This window comes from Micromys minutus (assembly GCF_963924665.1).
Source record: "Micromys minutus genome assembly, chromosome: 3".
Classification (NCBI taxonomy): Eukaryota; Metazoa; Chordata; class Mammalia; order Rodentia; family Muridae; genus Micromys; species Micromys minutus.
In genome coordinates this window covers 28,063,894-28,084,835 of record NC_137972.1, presented here as the reverse complement: position 1 = coordinate 28,084,835, position 20,942 = coordinate 28,063,894, and positions in this window count along the sequence as shown.

Here is a 20,942-nt window from a genome sequence, read left to right as displayed (position 1 = left end):
ATAATAAATCTTTAAAAAATATACTCCAATAATAATTAATAGCTACCCAGATTTCCATTGGCTATAAATTCTTGTATTTAAACAGTCTCTTATTATTTGATGTAAGTTGTTTTCTTTTCTTTTCTTTTTACTATAAGAAGCCTTAACAAGTTAAGTCTTTTCTGTTCACACTTTTTTATTTTTATTCTGTGAGTACACTCACATGTGTACACAGGTACCTGTGCAGGCTCCAAGTCAGAAGACGACTTTCCAGAGTTAGTTCTCTCCTTACACCAAGGAGGCTTGGCAGCCTTTCAATGTCTTTCCAAAATGTTTACTAACGAACAAGTTGTCAGCAGTGACCCAATCAGTCTTGCTAAAACAATTCTCCAGGGAAGTAAAAATCAAATGACCTTATCACATCAGGAATGACATGCATTTTCCTAATAAGAAAGCATAGGCTCTCACCCCTTCGCTTATTGCACATCAACTTACACTTCCTGTGCAATGAGGCATCACTACGGCCACTCAAGAGGGCAAAACCAAGTCTTCTGATGTCATTCAAAATTCCTCTGCAATGAGACATCACTACGGCCACTCAAGAGGGCAAACACAAACCTACTGAAGTCATTTAAGACAAGAATAAAGAGTTCCTAAAAATGGTCTGTCTGCCAGATTTTCTCCATATACTCTTAGACCTCTACACAGTGAGTCTTAGGGACTCTCTGCTGCTGTAACTTTCTGATGAAGAACCTGAAGACAGATGGCAGAATGACCTGCCTAATGACTGTGGCTCACTCCCTTTCCTTTCCCATTCCCACCACATGTGGATGTCAGACAGTCATTTCTGATGCTCTACATCCACTGAGCTCAAGGCTGCCCAAGAGAAAAAAAAGGCACTGCTCAAGGGACTAAGAGAGGAGGCTACATGAAGTTGGAGAGGCTGCATAAGAGGGGTCTGGAATGGCCTGAACTGTTGTGCTTAGCTGGAGGAAATATACAACTTGTGTGTGGTTCTAGTACTACTGCCTAAAAACCCAAGATGCCTCACACACACACACACACACACACACACACTAATTAAGTAAATGTAAAAATGTCTTTAAAGGGTGCAGGTGTGTACAGCTTATGACTCGGACGACTGAGTCCATGGGCCTGCAACTCCCCAGTATCACCTGGGCCTCCTGCTGCATTATGATGTAGTTGAAGGCATGATGAGGCAGAGCAGCATGACAAAGCCACTCCTGTGACAAAGCCACTCCTGTGACAAAGCCACTCCTGTGACAAAGCCACTCCTGTGACAATCCGTTATCCTATGAATGGATAAAACCATTTCTAAGTGCAGTGCCACCAGAACTGATAGTCACTTGCCATGGCTGCACTGGGGACCAGTTTCTACCATGTGAGCTTCCAGGGAATCATTTCAACATTAGTGTGGGTCGCTTGCTCTCTCTGAGTCCCCTTCCTCCATCTAAACCATCTTCTTTTTGGCTTCCCATTGCCACTGCCCCAGCCCAGTTCTGGTCTGGATTCCTCAAGAGAAAACTGGGAATGAGCCCCTGTACTCCGAGTATGAGAGGAAACAGGAAGACAGGAAAGATCTGCTCCTATTGGTGCTTCCCAGAATTCACTTGGCAGGTGAGAAGTCTCTAGGGGGACAGCATGGGAGGGGGAGCAGGAAGAGAAAGGGAGATCTACAGCAAGGAGCCTTGGCTCCAGTTCAAGCAGGAACATTGCCTTTTAAAGGAGCCATTAAAACTGTAAATGCAGTTTCTCTCTGACCCATGATTTCATCTCCAAGAATCTATCCTCCAAAACCACTTACACAAATGCTTGACTATGCTTTAAAAATATTTCTGTTTTTTTTTTCTTTTCCTGAGGGGGGGAAAAAAGTTAAAGACAACCTCAGGGCTTAAATCAGCACCTGGCAAGCAGGGGATCTTTGGGAACCATTTGTTTAATGAATGAATGAACTCGATTTCATTAGCAGGGCCATTGATCAATCCCAGAGAGAATCTTGCTGCCATCAAAATTAAGTAGACTTATTTTCAGAGTCTGTAGTATATTGGCATGTGGGGGGAAAAACAACCTCCAAAAGCTTAGGGTACATACACACTCTCCTTTGAATATACTCAATGCATGTCTATACTCTGAGTATATACATTCACAGACAGTCTACAGTTTACAGTTATATGCAAGAGATTTTCCGGAGAAGTGTTCTCATATAAACCTGTGAAGGACTTGGTGGGGGCAGGAAAGTGCTGGGGAGAAGAAAGACCAGGTGAGAATCTAGGGGATGATTCTGCCAGGAGATTGTTGGCCGTTAATGGTGCCACAGAGCTGAAAGCCAAGGAACCCGGCTGCACCTGTATTGTGCTGTCGCTGGCTAAGGGTGACCCCACAGGTAACTATGGCACTCAGCTGAACGTTTCTGAATAACTGCCAAGAATGATTCTCCAGAGAAGAGAGCTGCTGGGAGGCACCCTGGACAGGACTGAGGAATCTGCTTACTACTTATTACATGCATATGCATGCCTTCAGGTTCACAAAAGAAAAAAAAATCTGGAATATATCCCAAGCTGCCACTAAATAGTGGCTACCTCTGAAAATGGAAAACAGTGTTTATAGAGTACAATGGAAGCAGGAACTTTTCTATTTTAATGTATTTGTGTAGACTGGCTGCCTTTGTGTTTACAGCCTTTCTAACTGCATTTGTAATATAAAACCAGTGAGCCAGGCCAGCAAGCATGTAAGGCTGTTAGACTCTGAAAACGGAGAAGCTGCGTGTGGGGTGGAAAAGGAAGAGCCCATGGACTGTTTGGTGCCTGCAAGGGTCTCATCAGGGAACATGGGAAGCAGTGAAGACAGGTTGAGCATCAGGCAAAACAGGCAGGGGGTCCAAATTTCTCTCTGCCTCCCAACCCATTCCCAGTTCTCATTATCCCCCTCGGTTTTTAATGATTTTCTTTCTTTTGAAACAGATTAGCATATTTGCGGAGTTAAAGAAATCATGCCAAAGGATAGCAGTTCCTTTTCTGCAAAGAGTGTATCATCTCATAAGGGAACATGGAGAATAGTCAAGGATGATGGGTATGTCTCCCAGGTCATCCATCTGAACACATGCATACACACACAGACACACACAGACACACAGACACACACACACACACACACACACACACACACGTGCATTGCACTGATCTATCTATCACACCTTGAAGGCAAGGTCTCCAGAGCAGGGAAAGGAGATGCTCAGCAGGCAGAAAACAAAGGAGACCTTGCACTGGGCACCTGAAAGTCTTTGCATGCACTGCCTTTATAGGTATGCTTCCCAGGAGCCAGACAGGCTTGCTACATCCTCCTCACCATCCCCATGAGAGCCCTAAGAAAGCTGACCACCTACAAGATGACTGCATACAAGGTGACCGGGCAGGAGCTCCAGATGATGTCAGCATCTTCTGCTGGAGTCAGGGTATCACTATTGATACTTCTGCTTGAGCTTCTGAGGGAAAGATGAGTGTCTGAAGGCGCTCAAAGTTCGAGCCAACTTGTCATTTGATGGCAATGATCTTCCCACAAATGACCCAGCAAAAATCTGAAGGCATAAGTCATGCCAGAGAATGTGTGGCGTTGGCACACATGAGCTGTCAACGCACTTGGCAGGCCATTCTCAGTCACTCTACTGGGAAGGAGTCACTGTCCAGGAAATCCTGAGCAGCCAAGAGGAGGCAGCCAAGTGGCTTCTTTGGTGACCAAACATGCCCCCTAGGGAGTGTCAGAAATGTGTAGGAAAAGTGGGGTACTAAGAGAAAGGAGATTCTTAAACTGGCAAGTCAGCACAGTGAAGCAAATATTGTGTGGTAGATATGGAGTCTTCACCTCTTAAATATCTGTTGTTACGAACAGCAACAGTCAGGAATGGACTGTGGTGATGAATGCTGAGGAACACGGCAAAGGCCATTGGGATGACGGGCAACCTCGGCTTAGGAACGAAGGCTGTAGGTCACACAGGTGATCACCGCCTTCCCCGATGGCTGCGGAAGGAGCAGCGGGGATGAAACGGTTGGAAAGAGCATGAAAGGACTTACCGTATCTCAACTACAGCCAACTACAGATATCTCCGCCTTAGTTTTCCATTAAGTTTTAGGATTGTTCTGGATGTTTCTCTGTGTGGTGGTTTGAATATGATTGGCCTATATGGAGTGGTAGGGGGTGTGTCCTTGTTGGGAGAAATGTGTCACTGTAGGGGTGGCCTTTGGAAGTCTTATACTCAGGTTCTACCCATTGTGGAAGAGAGCTTCGTCTTAGCCGCCTTCTGATCAACATGTGGAACTCTCAGCTCCTCCAGCACTGTGTCTGCCTGGACACTGCCATGCTTCCCACTGTGATGATAATGGACAATATCTGAAACTGTAAGCCATTTAAATGCTGTCTTTTATAAAAGCTGCCTAGGTCATTGTGTCTCCTCACAGCAACGAAAACACAAAGACACACCGTGAAGTCTACTATTCTCACACACAAGTGATACTATACGATTCCCCTCTTATTCCTGTTTCCCCCTTTCTCTCTTCCCTTTTTGTAACATTCTTAACTGTTCTTAACCTAAGAATCTCTAAATCTGTGCACTCTAACAGTAGTACCTCAGCTTTCCTCCCAGCTATCCTTCCCGTCCTGACTTTTTTTGGGGATGGGGTGGGGATTGATATATTAAAGTACCTCTTCATTCTTAAATTCTAACCTCAGTAATCCAAATCCTAGCAAACACTAAACAACACTTGTTTAACCCATAGTACTCTCTGAAGCTAGAATTCCTGTGTTGGCTAGTTGGACGTTGGAGTAGTGGGCACATGCGGCTGCTCTGGTTGCTCGTGCAATACAGAGATCATCCTAGCACTTAGACTGAAGACCTAACTTCTGAGCACAGAGTTCAACTCTACCATAATCCGGCCTCACTGGAGCACTGTGAATACTTCAGATACAACAGATCAAATGAAACCCAAGCCAAGAGATAACAGCAAGCATGCATCCCAATGTGATAATAAGAAACATGAAATAATAGTACTATGTGGCTTACAGTAATATCCTCCAGCAAACTGGAAATCCCAGAGAACTTGGAAGAGGGCTCCTAAGTCTATGCAAAGGAATCAAAGAGACAAACTCCTGAGTGGATTCCAGGAGAGCATAAACCTCTGGATGAATGAAGATAGTCAACACCAGATAAAAGAGGAATTCCACAGAGAGATGGAAGCAGGGAAGAAGAACCAACGTGAAACACAGGAAATGAAAACCCAGGAAGGGGAATAAAAGCTGTAAGGAAAAGAAGCCAGAATAGCTGGGGTGGAGACACAGTGGACAGCGTGACAGTCAAACAAAGATAAAGGTGAATTTATGTCAAATGGTAAATTTCAAGATAGACAGCACACCATTTTTTTAAAATAATCTAAAATTCATGGCCATAAAGAGACATGAGTTACATTCAAAAAGCATAAAAAAGAGTTTCAGCAAGATCATGGCTTTCATTTCTGGAAAATCAAAGAAAGAGATACTATTCTGGGTACAGAGGCATCTTGATTGCATCAGACAGACAAAGCTGAAAAGGAACCTCCCTTGGCCATAGTGTTGCTGACCTGCCAAATACACAGAACAAAGGTCATTGGCAGTAGCAAGAGAACCACGGAGCTGTGCATGATGACAGAGACCAGACATGGCACCTGCTGACAGACACTTGGAAAGAAAGGGGCTCGAAGGGAGGGACGCACTTCCAATTCTAAAGGACAAGCACTTCCAATTCTAAAGGACAACACCCAGACAGGATGCCGGTAAGCTAGAACACTAGAGGCTGCCTCAGCATGAGTCAGTGAGAGAGAGAGTCAAAATTAGAAGAAAAGGAAGCATAAAGAGAAAACTCAAGAAAAAAAGCTTGGGAAATCCATGGAAGGATACAAAACCATAAATACACAAGTTGTAAGAGGAGGGAGCAGATGAACGGTATGAATGCGGAGAAGGCCATGGAAGCAGCTCCAGAAGAAGGTGGGTTCGGGCTAACAGACCAACCCTGCTAAAAAGTGCAAGGCCTGTGTCTGGGGCCCTCTGTCAGGATTCTATGTGCTGTAACACTTCACCTGCTGGGACCCAAATCAAAGGCCTACTGTCTCCAGCAGGGCTTCAGCAAGCACCCCAGTGAGACACAGAGATCTGAAACTGAGAATTTTCCAGTGCCACAACACCCAGCCTATCATACAGCAGAGAAAATGATCAGAACTGGGCGCCGCAAGAACCGACCCTCCTGCAACCGGAGAGCTCGGACCTCAAAGGCAAAGGCCAGCCTCCAGCACCCATGCACAGAGCTCCAGAGAAAGGCCAGGAGACTGGCACACTGCACATCTCTTCGCCCCTGTTTTGGCGCTGTGGAGCAAGAACCACAGGAGGTTCAGGAAACCACAGGGAGGAGCAGGAAATGCGTTGCTTCTTCCTGATCAAAGCCACAGACCCCCAGACACACAAACTGTGGAGATTGTGGTAAGGACGTCTGAGCTGCTCCTGGGAGGAGGAGCAGGGAACTCCGAGCCATGTCCTGTTGGTCAGAAGTAAGAAAAATACAAGGGGTGGACTCGCTCCCAACCAAGGAGAACTGACCGAGAATATCATACTTATTGTAGTTTATTGATCATAATAGTATTTCACTTTACTGGTCATTTGTGCTTATACATTTTTATTCTTTTACCTTTTAATGTTTCTGATTTTTATATACATACATAGTTTCTGATTAATGTTTTTAATTCTTAAGCTTTTCAATTTTAAGGATCACTCACGTTTTTCTCTTAGTATGTACATTTTTGCCCTTTAAATGTTCGATTGATCCTCCTGTAATTTGTATTGGCTTGTGAAACATCCACGTCTGCCCCTTTCTCCAAGCCTGATAAATATCTTCTCCCTGGCCCTCAAACTTGTAACGGGTATTGTTTTCGTCTTACTTCACCTCCATTCCGTCTTACTCTCTCATTCGCTCCCTTACAGCACTTCAACATACCACACTTTCTCCAAGACCCTAGGGCTCCAAGCCTATAAACGGTACAGGGACAGGAGTCAAGAGCGCAATGTCTTCCAATGCGGTAACGCCAAGACTTCTGTCAAACTGTCACTTTTGTTACTGTAGTTGACGTCTACCATGAATGTAAACTCAAGTAAAGACAACGCACCAGGAGGACTCACCGAAAACAAAACAAATGAAAGGTGTGAAGTCTCTGGACTTCTGTTTGTGGATAATATCTTCTATAGATGGTAAGGAAGTGTGGCCGTGCAGGTCAGCGCCAGCACCAGCTGACATTCCAGCGCGGATGTGGGAAACCTCACAAGCTCTCGCCCCCAAATGAAGAACTGCAGGAAAGTGATGACTGCAGAGAGAGGGAATCAGGGGAACTCAGAAGACACGCCTCTTCACAGGTTATCCAATCCCAAATGGGACTCAGAAGACACGCCTCTTCACAGGTTATCCAATCCCAAGTGGGAATCAGAAGACACGCCTCTTCACAGGTTATCCAATCCCAAGTGGGACTCAGAAGACACGCCTCTTCACAGGTTATCTAATCCCAAGTGGGAATTAGAAGACACACCTCTTCACAGGTTATTCAATCCCAAGTGGGAATCAGAAGACACGCCTCTTCACAGGTTATCCAATCCCAAGTGGGAATCAGAAGACACGCCTCTTCACAGGTTATCCAATCCCAAGGTCATCCCTAAACACGTATACAGACGGGCAACACTAAATGCACACAGCAGGTTGCATTTATATATACCATATGTGTACATACACGTACACACACGCATAAATATGATTATAAAATAATTGAAGAAGTCATAAGTTTGAGAGGAAATGGAATGGGGGGACACTGGAGTTGGGGGTAGGAAATAGAAGTAGAAATTAGGTAAATGCAGTACTTATGTCCAAAATTCAAAAAATTTTAAAATTGGAATAGTGAGCAAAAGATGTAAACCAGAAGACACATGCTTCCCAACAGATGTTCAAAACACAACAAAGAACTAAAGTAAAATCACAGGGCATCACTCACCAGAAGCCACAAGGCGCCTGCATCCCAAGGCTGGGGAAAAAGCCGATGGCGAGAACACAAATACCAGGGAAAGATGTCAGAGTCTTTTTTTTTTTTTTTAAGTTCGAAAACCAAGTAGAAGTCTCAAGTAAACAGAAAAGGATTTTAATGTAAGATCTGCACCCCTTGGGCTGCTCCGTGGAGTGAAGTCAGTTTCCAGTTTATATGACTGACACCTGAACGTAGAGATCAGGCTATGACCAGCACAGGGGTAGCTTGCTTTAACTGCCGTTATATCCTTCATATACAAATGGGTTAAGCAAAAGCTAGATATTTCTTTATCCCTACTTGGCAATGAGTTCTGATGTGACTATCACTTTCTAAGGTAGATAAATAGAGAATAAAATTTAAATAAATGTTCTAATTACAATGATATTCTTCACAGAATTGGGGGAGGGGATCCTTAAAATCTACAAGGAAATAGAAAAAGAACAGTTCTAAGAGAAAAAAAGTCCAGGGTTGTCCCACCTCTTGGCCACAAACTACACAGCAGACCGGTTTGACAGTGGCACAAAACCAGATGTATAGACATGGGACATAATAGAAGACCCACAGGTAAAATCACATAGTCTGGACATTTTTTAAAAATGAAAGTGTCAAAAACATGCGCTGAGAAATGACAGACTTTTCAATAAATGGTGGTCACAAAACTAGATTATCACCTTGCAGAAGAATGAAATTATATCTGTGTTTCTCACCCTGAGCAAAAATCAATTCAAAGTGGATCAAAAGACCTTAATTTCAACCCAGGAAGGGTGAAAGTGCTAAAGCATAGTAGAAATGCTTCAGATATTGGCACACATTTTTTAATAGAACACCACAAACAGGAAATAGCCTCAAGAGTTGACAAACAGAACTTCAGATAAAATGGTGGCTCAGATGTATCCTCCCTGATACTCGGTGAAAGAAAATCGTCAGGAGAGTCAACAATTAGCTCTTTTCCTGCAAGGGAACAGGGCCTGTGAGTGAACTGAGCCAGAGAGAATGGAATACTGAGAATCACTGTGGCAGGGCTACAGCCAAATGCATCAGGCTGCACTGGCCAGAGCACGGTACCCAGAGAACAGTGGCAGTCCCACAGGAAGTGCCACTCCTCGAACACAGCAGGCCTGTGGCTTCTCAGGGGGTCAAGGTGTAGTGTGGAGGTCTGAGGGGAGCTCTGAAAAGGTTTATAGCTGCCACCTCTGCACACCAGAATGACGCGGACGGCTACTGCTCTTCCCTTCCACACGTGGTGCCGGATGGATCTGCTGAAAACGCTGTCTTACTTCCTTTAAACTATCTGTCCATCCATCTATCCATCTATCTGTCTGTCTGTCTGTCTGTCTATCTGGCTAGCTAGCTATTTATGTGTCTATGTATCTATGTATCTATCTCTATGTGTGTGTATTTGAGTGTGTTATGCATTTGTGTGTGTGTGTGTGTGTGCTCTCGCACATGCATGTGTGCGTGTGCATGTTAGAATTGAGTAATTCTATATCAAAGAGAAGAAAACAAAAAACAGAGAGTAGGGAAAAGAGAAGAATAGAGTGATGTTGTATTAGAATTGGCTTATATAAAAATCCCTTATTTTAATAGGTCTTTCCTCTGTCTATTGAAAGAGTCTAAAAACAGATGTGACGAGAACAACAAACTCTGAACCAGGGTTCAGACCTGTTTTAAATGCCAAGCCCAGCTCCCCTGAGCCAAGCCTTCAGTTGGGAACATGGACAAATGCAGAGTGGGTGGGATACGATGACAGTTAATTTTAGGCCTCATTTTTGACTGAGCTATGGGTGATGTGCCTCATATAAGGTTTGGCCCCTAGACAAAATCTTCCTGTAGAAAATTAATCCTCATTATAAGATACTGGGAAATGGGAACAGATGGGGACCTCTAGGAGGTGACTGTATCTTCCCTCATAAGTGGACTAGGCCGTTCATTTATTAACAGATAGCAGGCTAGTAGGTTGAGAGTGGTTTTCTGTAAGAGCCACTTTGGCCAGGACTTGCCAATGCTCCTTGTCTCTCCTCACATGGTCCCTGGACCCTCTTGATCAGAATCATTAACCAGAAGAAACTTATCTCCTTATAGCTGGTAAAAATGTATTTCAGAAATCTATCAGACTGTCAGCCGCTCTTTGGTTGGTGGTTCAGTCTCTGTGAGCCCCCAAGGGTCCAAGTTAGTTGACTCTGTTGATCTTCCTGTGGAGTCCCCATCCTCTTAAGGTCCCTCAATCATCCTCCTGCCCCAACTCTTCTTGAAGATCTTGAAGAGGGAAAACAGGTGTCTGCACAATAGAAAACCGTGGCAGAAGGCACCGTGCTTGACTCAAGGTTGATAACACACAACAGGACAAGTCGCTGTCAATTGTTTCCCTAGGAAAGACAATGTCACTTCAGCCTGAAGTGTACAACCAAAATCTAATCACAGAAGAGTGTCAAACTGGAAAGAAAATGCACTCCATGCTACAGGACGGGCCTGTGCCACTTGGTACTGTCAAGAAGTCAGTGGGAAATACGATAATTATATTAGTTTGCCTAAGTGACTGTCTTGTTTTAAAAGATAGAATGAAGTTCTTTGGAATAATTGTAATGTTTGCAATTTTTTCAGAGAAGGAGGGAGAGAAACAGAGAGTGAGAAAGGACACAGGGTGAGGAAGAGTGGAGGGGAGAAGTGGAGGAGAGAAAGGGCAAGAAGAAGAAAAGGAAAGGGGATGGAGAGAAAAAAATACTTACTAACTGGGGACCTTTGGCCTTGGGCATCAGAGATTAACTTTGTCAATCTTGATAAGCTTTTGAGACAGGGTCTCATGACATAAGCCTGGAGCCACCTCTTAAGTGTCAAAAGTAAAGGCATGCACACCAAGCCCAGCAGCCACCTAGTTAACCTTAAAGCCAAGACAGGCATGCCAGTTCAGGGCTCACAAGCTATTCGGTGTTGAAGCAAGTGCTCACACTAAGCAGAGGGCTGTAAACAAGACAAGAGGCATCTGAAATAGCTGACTGCTATAGACCCACCTGCAAGAGACAAACACATCCATAGGAACACTTTAGCCATCAGACAACTAAAACAATGGGTCCCAAGAAACAGAATTTTCCCCAAGATTCTCACATCAGAAGAAGAAAAGATACCAAGGCTTGGTGCCAGACAGAGAAGGAACCTGTCTTCTAGAAACAGATTCCTTGAGTTCTAACAAGTTGAAGGACCATCTTACAGGATGATGCAAATAAGGCTCAGGCCATGGTGTTCAACAGCAAGGAGGATCATGAGGTGACTTGTGATGCACATGACCTGGGTCCTCTAGTTGGACTGATACTACTTCGGGACTCTGGGGATGGGATTCTGGACGTCACTAAACTCTTCATTATTTCCCATTTATTTCATGGTCCTTCTTTTGGCTTTGACTAATAGTGGCCGTAAGAGGCAGATAGGGGAAGGGAACTGAGAAGGAGGGGGGATAGGGAGGGGAATGGGGGTTTCGGGATCAAGTGTGGGAAGGACAGGAGAGATGGCCAGATGGCCATGAAAATGAGTGGAAATCTGTAACTGACAGGCATGAGGAGGTGAGGGGCATCTCCAGGATGAGACAGAGACCTGGGATGGGGAGGTGCCCAAGAATCAATGAGGGTCACTTTAACTGTGACTCACACACTACATTGGGCATTTAGAAGAGGCCACCTCCTGTAAACAGGGAGGAACTCCACTGGAGTGATAGAGACACCGACCCACCCACAGAATGCTCAACCTGAAATTTATCCTGTCTACAGGAAATGCCGACACCAGGGATGGAGCAGAGACTGAGAGAACGGCCAGCCGATGACCTGCCCAGCTTGAGACCCATGTCAAGGGCAAGCATCAGTCCCTGACACTATTTATAATACTCTCTTATGCTTGCAGACGGGAGAAAGTTGTCCTCTGAGAGGCTCAACCCAGCAGGTGACTCAGACAGATTCACACACAAAATCCAAACAGTGGACGGAGCCTGGGGACTCTTATGGAAGGACAGGAGGAGGGATTACGGCCCTGAAGGGGATAAAACTCCACAGGAAGACCAACAGAGAATGGACCACCAACCAAAGAGCATACACAGGCTGGACCTAGGCCTCCCCACACGCATGTAGCAGATGCGCAGCTTGGTCTTCGTGTGGTTCCCGAACAACTGGAATGGGGGCTGTCCCAAAAGCTGTTGCCTGTCTGCATGAGATGTTTGTCTAGCTGGGCTACCCTGTCTGGCGTCAGGGTGAAAGGAAGCGCCTAGCCTCGCAGAGACTTGAAGTGCCAGGGTGGGGGGTACCCGGGGGCCCCAGACTTCACAGAGGAGAAGGGGATGGGAAAGGGGAAGACATGTGGGAGGGGGTGACAGTGAGCAGGATGTAAAAAGAATAAGTAAAAAATAATTAATTAATTAAAAAGGAAAATACCACCTTTAAAAATATATTCTAGTGGGGTTTGTAGCTGACTAGTCTTTGCAAACTCAAGACAGAAATGAGACAAAATCAAAATCGGCCCCATGAGTGCCTAAGAAGCTCCTGGACACTATTTTTGAGAGTTTTTTTTTCCTGTGCGGTGCTGGCTGTCCTGTCCTGGAATTAGCTGTGTGGATCAGGCTGGCCTAGATCTCAGAGATCCTCCTGACTCTGCCTCCAGCGTGCGAAAATTAAAGGTGTGCACACCGCCACCCAGATCCTGGCCACTTCTATCTGACAGTTCTTTGAAAAACCATTCCCTGTGCACTGGAAATGGAGATTATTGCCATGCCTTGGTGAAGTTTGTGTGAGAAGCATGTGGAGCCTTTAGTCGCTTTTCAGACTCCACGAGAGAAAATACTTTAGCACCTGGTTCGTCTCCTCCTCCTTCTTCACGACTGAAGCTTACCTAGAACGCAAAAGAAAACCACGTCTGACAGGAAAGCTGCAGTTTAGTTGGAGTGGCTCAGATCTGAAGGAGTTAACTAACAGAAATGTTAATGGTGAGCATCCTGGATAGCAGAGAGAACCTAACAGCTTCAAATAACTATGAACATGGGAAGGAAAATAAATCTTCTTACAGAACTTACAAAGTAGCTGGACTCCAAAAGGGTTTACATTGATAAATGTGTTTCTAAATAATATAAACCTTTGCTGTGCTATTTCTATAATTTCATGATAAATAAGAAAGTTTTGGTAAGACCATGGCACATACAAAATAGACTGGCCTGTTTATCAGATCGTTAGGTTAAATTTCTTTTGGTTCTTAAATGAAATTACAGGAAATCTAATCCCTATGGTGAATAAAAAGACCTATTCCATTAGGTCTTACCAAATCGTATAAACCAATACCATGTCTAAAAGATGACTGAATTAAAAGACGTGTTTTAAATAAGTGGTCAAAATTATTTCTACAGCACATGTTGCTGGGCAAACCTAGTGTTCTTAGCATTGGTCTGTATATAGACACTTTTGCATAATTTCTTTGTCTTGATCTACTTAAATTACACATAGCTTGTCTACATAAAAATGAGACAATTTTGCTACTGGCATAATTGCTAAGATATAGTACATTTTCTTATAGATAATGTTCCAAATTAGATCACTTGATATCAGAGCATGTTGCCAGGAATTAGACGGACTCTCAGACCGTGATGGTCAGTGGTTAGTGAGACCGCACCTTGACTAGATTTCTGAGATGGAAATATCCCTGAACTCTATATAATCTCATATCAGGACCCAAAAGATGGAAGTGACAGGGAGGTCATTGGATGTCTTTGTCTCTCCTCCCAACGTGTCCACACTGAATAAACCTCTCACTTCTGCTTCTCTGGATATATTTGTCTGTTTTAGTTAACTTCTTGAGGTGAGTGACCAAACCTGGCTTCTTGGGGTCTAGACTGTGACCCTAACTTCAGTAGCATTCCCTTAGTTTTTAAAAAGTGCAGTTTGCTGGGCTGAGAGATGGCTCAGTGGATAAAAGCATTTGCTGTAAGCCTGCTGTCCTGAGTTGAACACTGGACTCTGAGTAAAAGTTGAAGAAGAGAGTCACCTCCACCAAACTGTGCTCTGACCGTCACACTCGTGTCATGGTGCATGTGTGTGTCCCCCAATGATATTATTAGTAGTATTATTATAAAAAGTAAGACAATGCAGGACTGAATCCTTGTACCTTAGCAGCCTTGTGATCCTACTTGAGTTTGTCAGCTTCTTTAGGTCTTAGTTATCCCATCTGAATAGATGCGCTAACAATAGTACCTCGTAAGGCTGTTTGGAAGAATATCATCTATGATTTTTAAAGAGTAAATATACAAAGTAACTATTATAATGGCTATTATTTACAAGCATTAATTCATTTAAAATTTGTGCTAGTCCAAGTCTGAAAAGTGAGTTCTCGTTAGTTTTGGAAACATTAGGTTCCTGGCTCCTTTATGTGTTTCTTGAGGAGGAGGAAAGGCAGATTGAAAGTTGGAGCAGAGATGAACGGAATGTAGGGGAATGACTGCACCTGCACAGAAAAGATGCCAGGAGCCGCAGATGGGTGACCTGGCGCATCCCTCCTGGCTGCCACTGAGAGAGTCAGGGTGAATGGAACACACCTGTGCCATTTTTGCACTGGGAAGATGTTAGAGCCACAGGAAGATGCCAAAGCTATCCTGAGCCATGAATTAAATGGGCAGAAAATGTCATTAGCTGTCACCCTTACACCTTGGCTCTTTCAGAGAGAAAACTGCCATAGTATTTTGCCCGGAAAGGTGACAAAGAATGCAGGTAGCTAACAGGAGATACCTTGGGGATAAGGTGTACTATAATCCCACAGGGAAAACAACAGAAGCTCATATGCCCATCAGGGACGGGAAAACTGTGTGTCTGAGATGAAATTAGACCTCAGAGCAGTAAAAAGCAATGAGTTATAGCTATGTTTATCAATACAAACAAATCTCAAATTGTTCATGCAAAAGAAACAGAATGGAGGTATGCCTCGGCAGTTAAAGAACTGGCTGCTCTTCCAGAGGACCCGGGGTTGATTCCCAGCACCTACATGGCAGTTCACAACTGTCTGTAACTCCAGTTCCAGGGGCTGCAACACCCTTTTGACCTCCGTGGGCACTGCATGCACATGGTACACACTCATACATGCAGTCAAAACACCTATACACATAAAATAAAAATAATTGTGGTGGTTTGAATAAGAAACGAGAATGCCCCCCACTAGGCTAGTATATTTAATGCTTAGTCACCAGGGAGTCAGACTTTCTGGATTAAGAGATGTGGCCTTGTTGTAGAAAGTTTGTCATTGGGAGTGGGCTCTGAAGTTTCAAAAGCCCAAGCCAGTCAGTCTGTCTGTCTATCTGTGTCTCTCTGTCTCTCTCTGCCTCTCTCTATCTCCCTCTCTCTGTCTCTGTCTCTCTCTGTCTCTCTGTCTCTGTCTCTGTCTCTGTCTCTCTCTCTCTCTCTCTCTCTCTCTCTCTCTCTCTTTCTCTCTCTCACACACACACACACACACACATCTCTGCTGCCTGTCTTCCTCCTGCTGTGACGCTCACAAACTAACCCTCTGAGACAGTATTCGTCCCCCACAGAAATGCCTTCTTTTGTCAGAGTTGCCTTGTTTGTAGTGTCTCTTTTCAAGAGAACAACAAGACAATAAATAAAATGGGCGTGGTGGCATCAGCTCCTGCCTTCAGTTTCTGCTGTTTGAGTTCCTGTCCTGACTTCCTTTGATGATAAACAGTGATGTGAAAGTGTAAGCCGAATAAACCCTTTCCTCCCAAGGTGCTTTTGGTCATGATCTTTTCATTGCAGCAATAGTAATCCTAACTGAGACAAATAGGTTATCAAGGAAGTGTCTTCGTCTTAAAAGTGAGCTTATTCTGACTCTCTACTTGGTGCCTCTACCATGTTAGGTTGCAGCAACACCCCCCTCACCCACACACCCCAGATGCTCAACAGCTGCTATTACTGAACTTTTAGACGTCATAACCTCCAGAATTAGGACCTAAGTGAGTCTCAATTTCTTATAGATTCTGTGGCATGCCATTATAGCAAGAGAATATATATTATGACACAGCTAAAGCAACACAGAAAAGGAAACTAATATCAATGAATAGCTACAGTAGAAATGAGGAAAAATTTCAAATCAATAGTTCAAGAAACTAGAAGTTAAGAACAAAGTAAGTCCAAGACAAAGATAAGAAAACAAAGATAAAAGTGGGCCTGCAGAAGAGAAGTGATAGGGAGAGGCCCAGTGGCTAGACCAGGGTACCCACCCAGTCAAGAGACCCCAGGAAAACCACACGCACCAGTGGGCTGGAGACGCTGACACGGAACCCATGGGGTTACACAGCATCAGGGGAGCAATTGTATGAAGTGGAAATGCAGACAGAGACCATAAAGCCGAATGAAGCAGATGTTGGGAATCATCCACTGCGGCTGTTTGCCCCGAGCAGGAGGTTGAAGATCCGTATTGAAACTCGGCAACCGAACCATTCATTGGGAAGAGTATAAACTACTGTACAACCTCAGTCTAAACTCCAGGGCCCTTCCCCACCCACTAAGAACAAGAGACCCAGAGAATCACAGGCCCACAGAACACCCTATGGGAGCTGACCTGAAGCAGTGGAGCAAGCAAACGCAAGGTTAGACTGGATACAGGAACCCTGAGCCCTGGTAAGTGAGACCCATGCTGTAGTGGGATCTCAAAACTTAAAACACAAAAAAACAGGTCTGTCCAGGACACTCAGAAGTGCCAGGTGTATGTGCATGTGCACACACACACACACACACAAAACACAAGACATCAAGAAAACATAACTGTTGAAATCAAGACTAGTTATTCCTCAGATCATACCCACCTGCAGCTATGTCTCTCCCTCCATGACTTTGTGCACAGGCCCCAGGCTAGCAGACCCCTCCCTTCTTCCTACCACTCAGAAAACAGAGACAGCCTGACATGCCGCAGACCTCTCTTCAATCTCATGGAACCCCACTTTCCTGTGAAACCTTTAGGAAAGGGCTGTCCCTGATTTGCCTCGTGGACCTGAACTCTCCTTAGAGCCCCCGCCATTCTTCTGTTTGTCTGTCTGTCTGTGTGTCCACCAAATTAATAACTTCTAATAAATCTCTTATTCCAAAGGACAATCTGTGTCAGTCTCTTCCTGAAATCACAAACCTGAAGCCTTCCAATAACTATTCTGAAATTCACCAGTTCAATAGGAATTTATTTCAGTGAGGTATGAATGGGTAAAATGCCAGACAATTTGAAAAAAAAATAGACAGATGTGCATCCAAATCAGAGAAGATATGAATAGACTTGTAAGTGAATGTAAAGGGCACAGTTAAATGAAATAAATGAAGTCAGTATAGGTTATAAAAGGGTAATTAAATAAAGGGAAAAATTGAAAAAATAAACCTTTGGGAAAAAATGGTTGATCAAATTAAGAAAAAAAAACGATGGTAAGTTTTACCAATAAAATTTATAAAGCAAAGGCAAAACATCAGGACTTAAAGACAAGGCAAATAAGTCTTTTACTCAGAGTACAAACAGAGCTTAAAAGATCTGTGAGACATAATTAAATGGCCAAGTTTATGAATCATGGGCATAAAAACATACAAGCTAAAAGCACAGAAAGCATATTCAATTCAAATAATTTCCTAAATTTACAAGAGAGACAGCTGTCCAGATTCAGAAGGTCATTAGAATACCAAACAGAAAAGAACTTCTTATATAATGATTAAAGTGGTAAGTATGCAGAGCAAAGAAACTGTCTTAGCCCTTTTTCTAATGCTTTGATTAGATATTGTGGTGGTTTGAATATACTTGGTCCAGAAAGTGGCACTATTATGAGGTTTCGCCTTGTTGGAGTAGGTGTGGCCCTGTTTGAAGTGTGTCACTTTGAGACCCTTCTCCAAGCTGTCCACGAGACAGTCTTCTCTTATTTGTCTTCAGGACAAGATGTAGAACTCTCAGCTCCTCTGCACCATGCCTGCCTGGATGCTGCCATGTTCCCTGCTTTGATGATAATGGACTGAACCTCTGAACCTGTAAGCCATCCCAAATTAAATATTGTCTTTTATCAGAGTTGCCTTGGTCATGGCGTCTCTTCACAGCAATGGAAACCATAACTATGGCAGATATCATGACAAATGCAATAGAAGAGTTTATTTTGGACTTATAGTTTCAGAGAGTCAAAGTCCATAGCCATCAGGGCAGGCAAGCAGGTAGATAGGAACAGCACTGGAGAATTAGCTAATACTTGATACAACTACAAGGCAGAGAGATAATTAGGAATGGCCTGGGCTTTTGAAAGCTCAGAATCTGCCTTCAGTGGCATACTTTCTCCAAGAAGGCCACATCCTCTACTCCTTCCCAAACAGTTGCACCTAGTGCTAGCAGCCAAAGTTAGTTTTGTGTAAGAATCTCCCAGGTGATACTGGCTTTGAAGGCATGAAGGGTGATGAAGAACAGCTAAGAATTGACACCAAGAGAGGCCAGGAGAAGCCATTGGAGAAAATATTGCTAGAGTAGCAGTTGAAACCCCAGGATTGAGGGGGTCATGGAGAAAAATTGAGACTTTGCACCATAAAGGGAGCCCCTCAAAAGGCTTTTGGTGAAAATGCAGCCCAATTTCAGAAGACCCCAACAATTTGGAGAAGCCAGTACTATGGTAGGACTACAAATAACAGTAGAAGTTGTGGGGTGGCGCTAGCTGGCACTCAGAAGGTGAGCTGTATACTGCAGAGAGCAGACCCAGAGAAGTGACCAAAGGAAGCCATTGGAGGATCCCGGAAAATCATACCTGAATCCCAGATACTGAGTGATGTGCACATTTGGGGAGTGGTTTTGTTTTATTCAGATTAAGATTCTGCCCTGGTTCTTCCCTCTTGAAGTAAAAATGTTTTTTACTTTATTTTCATAGGAAGAAGCATGCAGAGAGACTTCAAACTTTTAAAGAGATTTTGGAATTTTACAGACTTAATGTTTTAAAAGACACTGAATATAAAGTAGAGAATGGATTTCTTTAAGTGTTTGAATTTTTAAAGACTATGTGAGACTTTTAAAGTTTGGAATGCATATATGTAGTGTTGATATTCATTTATGATTTGGGGGGATGAACAAGAAGAAAGCATAATGCCTTAACGGTGATATGTTCATTGCCAAGTTGACAATGGGTGAATTGTACTGGCTGATTTTATGTCAAGTTGACACAATCTAGAGTCATCTAAAAGGAGGGAATCTCATTTAAGAAAATGGTTATAGGGCATTTTATTTTTTAGTAATTGATGGGGGAGGGCACAGCCTATTGTGGGTGGTGCCATTCCTGGGGCAGTGGTCCGGGGTTCTATAAGAAAGCAGGCTGAGCAAGCTATAATGAGCAAGCTGGTAAGCAGCACCCCTCCATGGCCTCTGCATCAGCCTCTGCCTCTAGGTTCTCATCCTGTTGGAGTTCCTGTTCTCACTTCCTTCAGTGATGGTCTATGGTTGTGGAAGTGTGAGCCAAATAAACCTTTCCTCTCTGACTTGCTTTTGGTCATGGTGTTTCACCATCACCAAAATAAGTAATCCAAAATAAGACAAGGAGAAAGAAAAACTTTCCATAATACAAATTAAAGGAATCTATGACCAATGAGCAAGCACTACAGAAGATACTTCAAAGAAAACTAAATACTAAGAAGAGACATAAATATGAGGTCACAGGCATAGGAGAATTTTCCCCTATTTACTTGATTAGTTAATAAAGACAACAAAAAGCCAATTGCTAGTCAAAAAGGAGGAGGCAAGTCTTCTTGGTCTGAGAGAGGAAAAAAGAACACAGGACAAAGAAAGAGCCCTTTTGTACATTGAGGCAGAATGAGAGGAGGCAAGATGTAGACCAGAACTGTTAGACCTAGTGGCAAGCTACCGGAAAATTTCCAACATAGAATAGCTGATGAGTTTAGGACTATAGATTCCATGCCCAGAGGTTTGTGTAATCTGTTGTTTTAAACTAAGGTTTCCTGGTGTCTTCCATTCACAGTGACTCGGCTGGGTTGGAGGAAAAGAACATAGCTCAGGTAGAATTCAGCTAGACTTTGGAATAGGAAAATTGGGCAAAGAACTAAGCTCTAGGGGAGAGGTAACCACAGTGGAGCATGAGCTGGTGAGAGCATGTCTGCAGCTGGCTACAGGGCATGAAGATCTCAGAGCTCTGGAGGGACAGATCAGGCATTTATGGGAGAGATGTTGGCTAGGAGAACATGTGGTCCCGGTCTCTGACTATGCACCGGGCTAGACACAGAGACTGCCAATGTTGGTCTGTAGCTGGCTTTAGTGTGGATTGTTTTTAAAACTACATGCAACACACAGGGATAACTAAATTACATTAGTCGAGTAATAAGTCAATGGGGAGTATGAAAATATCAAACATTATAGGAACAACAAAATGAGAGGAATTGATACATACCTTTCAATAACCATGGGCCCAGTAATATAATTCCCCATAAGGACACATGCCATTAAGCCTAATGACCTGATTTTGTCCTCCAGACTCTACTTAAAGGTAGGAGAGTACCAACTCAAAAATTGTCCTCTAACCTCCACCTGTACACCAAGGCACCATGGTATATACACACACATTAAGCAAATACATATTTTAAATACTTTAAAATCCTAAATGTTTACAACCTCAATTCTCCAATCAAAAGACACAGACTATCTAGTTGGACTAAGAACATAGTTAGCCCTTGGTTGCCTATAAGAAACACATTTCACTAGCAAAGACAAACATAGCCTGTGGTGAAATGATGGGAAAGGGCATGCTAACAAGTGGAACTGTAAAAGAAGCAGGTGTAGCAACACCAATAAAAATTAGACTTTGAACCAAAATTAGACAAAATGTTCTTTTTAAATCTCACTCTATATTAATTT